We start from the raw sequence: 8,655 nt of genomic DNA, 5'->3' as shown, positions 1-8,655 counted from the left end.
GCCCTCCGCTGTCGCCAAATGAGCAGCAGAAAGGGAATAGCCCCACTTTGCCCTGCTCATCCCTCTGCTGGGGCAGCTGGGCCACAGGGCGCAGCCTTAGCTGGGTGTGCAGGGCATGGGAAGGGGAGCTGGTGCCGTTTGTCACAGCTCGATGGCGCTGCCCTGTGTGGTGAGGGAGGTGAGCTAAGTCGCTCGCCTGAGCACGGGAGGGGTTTGTAGGTGCCAGGACAAGCTCCAGAAGGGCTATGGGGACCTGCCCATTGTTACAGGAGCCCAGGTGGGTGAGCATGGATGGGCATCTAGTGCCCTTGTGCTCCCCAGCGGGATCACCCCAACCCTATAGAGAGCGGTGGACTTGGATCCATCAGCTGGGTGAGCCCGCCAGCCACTGAGCAGCTGCACAAGGGCTAACAATGTCAGTGCGGCTGATCCAGTGGGCCTGGTCTGCATGGGTGGGAACAACGGGAAGAGGGTCCCTGACTCTGGGATGGCTGAGCTCCCTTCTGCTGGGTCTGAGCTGTTTCTCTGGGGCCTCAGCAGTGGAACAGAAGCAGAGTGGCGGCACCAAACATCCGGCCAGCAGCAGCTCACAGTGGGTGCACATGTGGGCTTTGATGCTTATGCCCTCAAGCAAGCTGCAGCTGCTCTGAGCCTGCACTAAGGAAGACCCCTGGGCAGAGAATTCCTTGCAGATCACTCAAAGCACCAGCAAAAGAAGGACCCTCCCTAGACAGTCCTAGGGAGGTGCCTGTGCCAGCAGTATAGAGGGCCAGATGCTGGGCTGAACTGTTCTGCTGGGCAGGCAGTGGGTGCCCATGTAGCTAGACTCTCACTGGGGTACGTCCCTGGCCGTGCTAGGGCCGTGTGCAGGCTCCTGCTGTGCAGGGTCACAGCAGCCTGACAAGCCCCTGAGCCAGTGTTCATTTGCCAGACTCAGCGTGAGGCTGTCAGCCCAGGCCGGGCTCAGAGAAAAGGGGGTGGCAGTGAGTGCAGGCTGTGGGGATCTTGCTCTGCCTGCACACATCAGGCCTGAAATATGCTCATTGCCTTGCTGGCTTCACTGAGCTGGAGGAGGGGCGTTACCGCTTCCCCCACTACCCCACCCTGCTTTCAGTCGTGCAGCCTCTGGCGTGCTGGTGCTTGGAGTGGCTGTAGCCCCTGGACCAGGGTCCCAGCTCAGCTCTCCAAGCTGCCACTGTGCGCTCCCTGTGGCCTGGGAGGTGCCGGAGGGGAGATGTGCCTTGAGATGTCTACCCAGGTCATGGCTGTCTCCTGGCTGCAGTTGAGATCTCAGTGCTGTCAGTTCCAGTGCAAGCAGAGACACAAGAGCAGGCGTTTGCTAGGGCAGGCAACTGACCATGGCACATGTCACCAAGTCCTGGCAGACATTTCAGATCCTGGCTGGGTGCCTTTCAGACTGCTGCTCTGCTCTACTCTGGGTGGGTCACAGCTCAGGGCCTGCCAGTGGGAGGTGGCAGCTCTGAGGAGCCCCCAGCCTCCGTGGAAGGTGGTTGCAACCGGCCCTTCTGTGTGGCAGTGGCTCTCCGCTTGTGCTGGTTCTGGCTTGGTACAGGGTCCTGGCTGGCATAGGCAGGCGTAACAGAGACTGCCAGCCCCCCTGCTCACCATGGCTGAGGCTCCTAGGCCTCCCTCGGTCTGCATGTAACTGGCCCGATTGAGACCAGTCCTGGCCCACGCAAGTCGGGGATTGTGGGTGTGGCTGGACAGGCCAGTCAATCCCTGTTAGGAGATGCAGCCCAGCCCAGCTGTGCTAAAAGGCTGGGTTACGTGTGCCCACCTGAGGGCAGCTACTAGCTCAGCTCTGTCAGCTGGGATGGGGCTTTTGTGACTCCTTCTGTCATGGCTGTGCTAGCAGCGCTTTGGCCAGGTGCAGCCAGGAGCCCTTGGAAAGACCCGCAAAGCCCTGGTTCCTTTGGCCAGGCGGGCTGCTTTGCGCCCGCGGGGGCCTCCCCCTGCTCCATAGCTTTGGTGCTCAGGGTTTTGGTGTCAGCACACCCCACCCCCACGTGCAGATCACAGGGGTCTGAGGTGCTGCTTGGTCAAGCCCTACACCTCCGGCATCTGCACCCTTTGGAGCAGCTCTGCAGTGCTGGGAGGCAGTTTGCAGCTGGCCACTCCTTCAGGGCTGGCTGCATGGGCTGAACTTTGGGGCGGGGAGTATTGGGACATGAGCAGGTGGTTGAACAGCTGGCAGCACAAGCTGTGTGCCACAAGGGGAGGGTGCAGCTGGGAACTATTAATGGGGACGGGGTGAGAGGCTGGGAAAGAATCTCCTCTGATGCTTTTGGGCCTTGGAGTAACTTCTGAAGACCCCTATAGATCTGTCACCTACACCCGTACAGAATGAGAGGGGACTGTCTAGTCAGGCGTACTGCAGAAGGGGATCGGGGGGTCAGAGTGTGGGCTACAAGCTAAATATGAGTCGACAGTGCGACTCTGTTGCAAAAGGTAATTCTTCCGCTCTACTCTGCACTGATTGGGCCTCGATTAGGTCCAGTTCTGGGCACCACATTCCAAGAGGGATGTGGAGGAATTGGAGAAGGTCCAGAGAAGAGCAACAAGAATGATCAAAGGTCTAGAGAACGTGAGCTATGAGGGAAGACTGAAAGAACTGGGCTTGTTTAGCTTAGAAAAGAGAAGACTAAGAGGGGACATGATAGCGGTTTTCAAGCACTTAAAAGAGTGTTACAAGGAGGAGGGAGAAAAATTGTTCTTGGCCTCTGAGGGTAGAACAAGAAGCAATGGGCTTAAACTGCAGCCAGGGAGGCTTAGGTTGGGCATTAGGAAAAAGTTCCGGTCAGGGTGGTCAGACGTTGGAATGATCTGCCTGGGGAGGTTGTGGGATCTCCATCCCTGGAGATCTTTAAGAGTAGGTGGACAGACGTGTAAGGGGTGGTCTAGATGGTGCTTGTTCCTGCTCCGAGGGCAGGGGCTGGACTCGATGTCCTCCTGATTCTGTGCTCTCCTGGAAACGCTCTCTAGGCTGTTTGCTACAGGCAGCTCCAAGGAGGGTTCACAGGTTCCTTTCAGCACATGGCATTGATAAATTGCAGTCCCGTTAGTGGCTGGCTGGAGGGCCTGGCTGCTCTGCACCTTCTGTCTCGTGGTGCCACTGCACTCACAAGGCAGAGCTGGAGCTGCTTTTCTCGCTGCTGCTGCCTGCGGGCAGCTGGTCCCTGAGCCCAGGCTTCGGTCTGGCCTGAGGAACTGCTCCTGCATAGCAGAAGCAGAGCACATGGGAGGGCAGCCTGGCTCTGTGTTCCTGGAACACTTTGGGCTCTGTTCCCCTCACAGCTACATTAGGGGAGAAGACGTCTCACAGGAGACTGAGAGCTCACTGAGTGCTCCTGCAGCCCCAGCCTGCCCGGCGCTGCCCCCTCTCCAGGTAGCTGACCCGCTGGGCAGCCAACGTGTAGCAATTGTTCAGGGAGCGAGCGGCTGTGGCCTGCGCTGACTCAGACGCTCCATTTGCCCAGAACAGGCAAGTCTGAGAACCGGAGCCCAGCCACGCTGATAAGAAACCGGCGTGCTCCTGTTCCTGAGCGCGGGAGATGAATTGCCTAGTGGCAAAGCTCAGAAATCCAGACAATGGAAAGACTGGAAACTCGGGGGAGAGGAAATTCTTCTGCTCTATTGCCTCTTCCTACGGCGATAAGATAATGCACAATACACAGTGGGCCTGCACATGAGCGGCTGGAGAGGGCTGCCTCCAGCGCCTTTCACAGCAGCACCACTGGCAGATAAGCCTGCCCGCGAGCTGCCTCGGGGTAGGGGCAGGAGCACTCCGTGGCCTTCATGGGGACGTAGTGAACAGACACGTGCATGACGTATCTCTCACTGAGTCGCAAAGCACCAGGTACCCTGGACCTGCTCCTGCTCCAGGCGCCTGCTGGGGTGCTGGCAGGCCTTTACCCAGGGACAGGCGTGGAAGAATCAGGCAGCCAGTCTGATGCTGGGACTGGCGTTCGATCCCTTTCTCGTAGGCACAGTGACTCTCGCTCAGCAGAACAGCGGGTTTATTAGCTGACAGGACACAGTGTCGTACAGAAGGGTTAGTGCAGCCGGCAGGGACAGTTGGTCGAATCCATGCCGGGGAGCGGAGGCCCTGGTACCATCTGTTACCATACAGCCCCCAACTCATGGCAGGGGGTGACTGGAAGAACAGCAAGAAGGTAACAACCCCCTGTGGGGCAGACCCGTCCTGCTAGCCTCAGGGGCCTTCCCCAAGTCAGGGTCGTGCCCTCGTGAGAGAGACCACTGTGACAGCAGCCATCGCAGTGAAGTGGGTTAATGAGGCTGCAGTGATGGTGTGCAGTGTGGGTGCAGCATTCCCTAGGCTTCCGAGGGGGCCTCTCCACCTCTCCCACTCTGCTGCAGAGCACAAGTGGACTGGGCAGTGCTGGGCCCTGGAGGAGAAGAGCTGGGTTTAGGCAGCCGGAGCAGGGGCTGTGGGGAGTTGCACATGGTGTGCTAATTTTGTGTCCGTCCGTAGGCTCAGGGAGTTGGAAAAACCAGCTGGGCGGACATGAGAACCTCAAAGAGGGTCATGAGGAGGAGGGAGAAGAATTGTTCTCCATGGCCTCTGAGGACAGGACAAGGAGCAATGGGCTTAACCTGCAGCCAGGGAGGTTTAGGCTGGACATTGGGAAAAACTTCCCAGCTGTCGGGGTGGTCAAACAGGAATACGCTGCCTGAGGAGGTTGTGGGGTCTCTGCCATTGGAGATATTTAAGAGCAGGTTAACTAGGTGTCTGTTGGGGATGCTCTAGACGGTGCTTGGCCCTGCCATGCGTGCAGGAGACTGGACTAGATGACTTCTCGGGGTCCCTTCCAGTGCTATGATTAGATCATTCAACTGGCCTGCCTGCAGCTCACCGGTCTGACCCATGGCCTGTTACCCCCGGCTGATGCCAGCACGTGGGTTTGGCTGCACCCTCTCCTTGGCACTGCTTTCAGGTCCCCGAGGATTAAGCTGTCTCCCTCCTGGAATGCCAGGCACGGAGTCTCCTCTGCCAGCCTCCATCAGTCTGCTGAGTCCTGGTTGAAAATCTGTGAGCAGTGTGTGTGTGAGACCAAGGGACTGAGGGGCTCTGGGCTGGGACTCGGAGGGTGGGAGTGGATCAGGGCTGGGTGGGGGTTGAGGCGCGTGGGGAGGGCTCACAGGTGCAGGCTCTGAGCAGCACTTACTGGAAGCAGCGACATCTCCTTTTTGGCTGGCTCCTGCATGGGGGCTCAGCCAGGCACCTCTGCATGCTGTCCTCCTGCACGCATGTGTCTGCAGGCACCACCCCTGCAGCTCCCGTTGGCCAAGGTTTCCGGCCAGTGGGAGCTGTGGGGTGGTGCTTGGGGCAGTGTGCAGAGCCCTCTGGCTGCCCTTGCCTGCAGGAGCCAGCTGGAAGGGGACTTGCTGCTGTATTTGGGAGCTGCATGGAGCAGGACAAGCCTCTGGTCTGGGTCGCCAGCTGTTGGGTTGGGTGCGGCCCAGGGGCTGTTGTCCCCTCTGGGTGGGGGGTGGAGATGAGGGACAATATGGGGCCTTGAAGAGTCAGGCTGGGCCAAGAATGGGGACTCGAGGGTTTTTCTGCTTTCAATTAATGCCATTAGGTGTCTTGTGGCCTGCAGGGTCACAGCCTTAGGGGGAGAGGGTCTGTGGGGGGAAGGGTTTTATAGACCTCAGCGCCAGCCGTGGTATCCCTGGGCCCACATGGGGAGCATGAGCCCCTCTGTTTCAGCCAGCCGGCTGCCACGACTCTCCCCACCACCAGGCCTGCCTCTGCTGGCGCAGGCGGGCGCTGGAGCCCTGGCTGGCGGTGCTGAAGGAGATGAAGGGCCAACCTCACCGAGCAGCGTTCTGCCAGGGGATCTGTCCAGCTCAGTGCGTTTGCTGTTTGCAGCAGCCTCTGAGCTGTGCAAGCCCCAGCCTGTGACAGCCACACTGCCCCCACTACAGCAGTGGCCCGCCAGCTCCCTGCCACGGCAGGTGACACCCAGGGGCTCTTTGTCTGCGGTGTTACCCCGGCTGGTGTCCGCCTGCCTGCTGCTCGCAGGATGTGGGTGTGAAGTGCAGAGCCTGCTGCCTGTGCCCGGGGGTGCAGCTCCAAAGAGCAGGTGTTCCCACATGTCACCGTTGGGTGCTTCTCGGGGCCAGGAAAGGGATGGCTGGACCCTTCCTGCCATGTGCTGGGCTTCCACGTGGGTGCGGGGCTGGTGTGCAAGCTCAGTGCTGGGCAGGGTGCTGGTACTTGTTACTCTGCCTGTGGCCCACCAAGGGCTGAACTGCTTAGGGCCCCCCATTGGGCAGGGGCCCCGTGGGGGTGCAGTGACAGAGGAGCAGCCGTCCCCCTTACTCAGGCACTGTTGTCCCCGCCCCGGGGAGCGGTGAGAGAGGAGGTGGACACCTGTGGCCAGGCCGGGACCTCAGATGTACATCCCCCATGCTGTCACCTGTTCTTAGACCCCACTGCCTTGCACAGGGATGGGGTGTCCACTGCTGCACCTGAGAATGGGCCTTGAGTTGAGGGCAGTTCCCCGGGGGTAGGGGGGCAGCGCCTCTCACCAAGGCCTGGGCCCTCTCTGCTGTGTGCATGCACCAGGGGGGAGAGGGGATGCTGGCACCACCACTAGGCCTGTCTCAGCACCTGGGGCCCAGGGACCCGGTGCCCAAGGAAAGCCCGACACCTCCTGTTCTCTCAGCCTGTAACTCCTGCCCAGCGCAGCCCTGGGCCCCACATGGCCGCAGCATTGTTGGGAGGCTCCGAGCAGCCCCCCAGGCAGGGCCTTCCGGCCCGAGCTGATTGTGTGGAAGGAGCGCAGGGTGGCTCTGGCTCCAGCAGCCCTGGCTGCAGGAATGCTGTGTGGTGCCAGAAGCTCTGATAACATCTCCTCTTGCAAAGCAGTTCAAGTCCCCGCTCTGCTGCTGGAGATGTAATCTGCTTAGCACTTGCCGGCAGTGATAACAGGCTGGACCCCGACGGCCTGGCCTCAGTGCGCTCCGGCTGCGAACAATGCAGAGGAGCAAGGCCTGCCCAGGCTCAGGGTGCACGTCGACCTTCGGGCGGGTCCGGCCTCCCCCAGCCCCGCCGCAGTTTGGAACAATAGGCTCCACAGCTGATTACCGACAATCACGGGCCTATTCCAGCTGCAGCAAACCAATTTGTCAATGTCCTGTTTTGCGTCCCCCGATACGGCAGCGCGGGGCGTACAATAATCCCTTCCTGACACACAGCTGTGGCTCCCCTTGCCAAAGCACGGCCAGTGGGGCGCCTAATTCTGCTCAGCAGCAACAAGTTGCAGCTTTTCGTTCCTGCCTGGGCTGCAGGGCCAGGGAGCGGTAGGGACCCTCTCTCCCGGCCTCCATCAGCAAATCCGAAAGGGCTGGCAGTCAGGGCACAGAAAGGTGGGGGCTGGGCTGGATTGCTCATGAAGAGCCAGCAATGACCATGGCTTGCTTGGGCCCCATGGTGAGTGTGCTGGGCCAGGTGAGAAGATCCCAGCTCTGCCACTCATTCACTGCAGGTTGGACAGATCACATCACTGCCCTGTGCCTCAGTTTCCCCACTTTAAAAGGGAGGTAGAACTACTCACCTTCCGGTGTCACGTGCTCCGCAAGCCTCCAAGTGGCAGGAGACGGGAAGGACAGCACAGAGCAGATGTGTAGGGGGAAACACGAGTGCCTAATGTCACAAGTACGCCAGCTTGGAATGTCCAGAACAACCACTTGGACTCCATCTTTCCCCTGCCTCCCCGAAGGGCACATCCCTGCTCTGGGGGCCTTTGGCAGGAAATCGTGGCACACGTGAGCTGCACTCTGCCCAGCCACCACTGGCTGTGCAAGGGTGGCCTGTCCCATTCCAAGGGGCTGTCCCTTGGAACCGCAGAGTCTGGAGGGGCTGCTGGCACTCTGGCTGGAAGGTGCAGTCGGGCGGGAGGGTGATCTTACCTGCACGCCGGGTGTGTGTCACCAGCTGCCAGCCTTTCCCCTGAGGTCAGACACACCTCCGTGCTGCAGGGTGGAAGTGTGCGCCAAGCCCTCGCTGGAGCGGAGCTGACAGGGCCTGAGCCAGAGGCCCCCTCTGACCTCTCAGCACCACCTGCAGACGGGGTCTGGGGCTGTCCCATGATGGTGAGAGTCCTCAGACTGCAGGACGGGGTAGAGTTGCTCTGAGCCTCCGTTTCCTCACCTGCCTCTGACTGAGAGAGAGCTCATTTGTGTCACCAGCCGCACACACCCCCACTCCTCTTGCGGAGTTGGGGTCCCAGCCAGACTCATGTTCCTAATTCCCAGGGCTACCTTTGGTTCGCCTGGGCTAGAACAGCTCATGGTTTCATAATTCCCTTAGTTGTTTGCAGCCACACTTCAACTGGGTTTATCTTCAGTGGAGTTGAGGAGCAAAGCCTGAGGATAGTTTTGGGAATGGGGCACGGTCCTCTAGGCTGGCTCTGCTTCCGCCAGATGTACCAGTCAGCCACAGGTGGCAGGAAAAGTGCAGAGGCAGAGCCAGCCCCAAAAGGTGCTGGAAACACACCTGGAGTGCCCTGGCCCAACGTGTAGACTCCGGGCCCTGCAGCCTCACTCCTGCTGGGTTGAGTGAATGTTTGTCACTTGGTCGTGAGCAGCTTGCAGTGTTTTTCTCAC

The sequence above is a fragment of the Carettochelys insculpta genome, chromosome 10 (assembly GCF_033958435.1).
Source record: "Carettochelys insculpta isolate YL-2023 chromosome 10, ASM3395843v1, whole genome shotgun sequence".
Taxonomy (NCBI): Eukaryota; Metazoa; Chordata; order Testudines; family Carettochelyidae; genus Carettochelys; species Carettochelys insculpta.
Note: the sequence above shows the minus strand (reverse complement) of the source record.